The following is a 239-nucleotide window of genomic DNA, read 5'->3' on the forward strand; positions in this document are numbered from 1 at the left end:
TGGAGGTGATTGGTGACTTCTCACATTCAGGGGCCTTTCGGTGATGCAATCCGATTCCCTGGGGGACTGTGTAATTGTGAATCACGTGGACGTGACCGAGGGGATCGGGTGTGGGGGGTTTGTTGGATTGGAAATGGTCATTTTACTGACCAGCAGCTCTGACCACTGCAGGAGAGAGAGTCAGTCCACAAAGAGGGAAACAGCAGCGGTGCACACTGGGAGCAGACTGGCCCTGCAAC

The sequence above is a fragment of the Pleuronectes platessa genome, chromosome 10, assembly GCF_947347685.1.
Source record: "Pleuronectes platessa chromosome 10, fPlePla1.1, whole genome shotgun sequence".
NCBI classification, from domain to species: Eukaryota; Metazoa; Chordata; class Actinopteri; order Pleuronectiformes; family Pleuronectidae; genus Pleuronectes; species Pleuronectes platessa.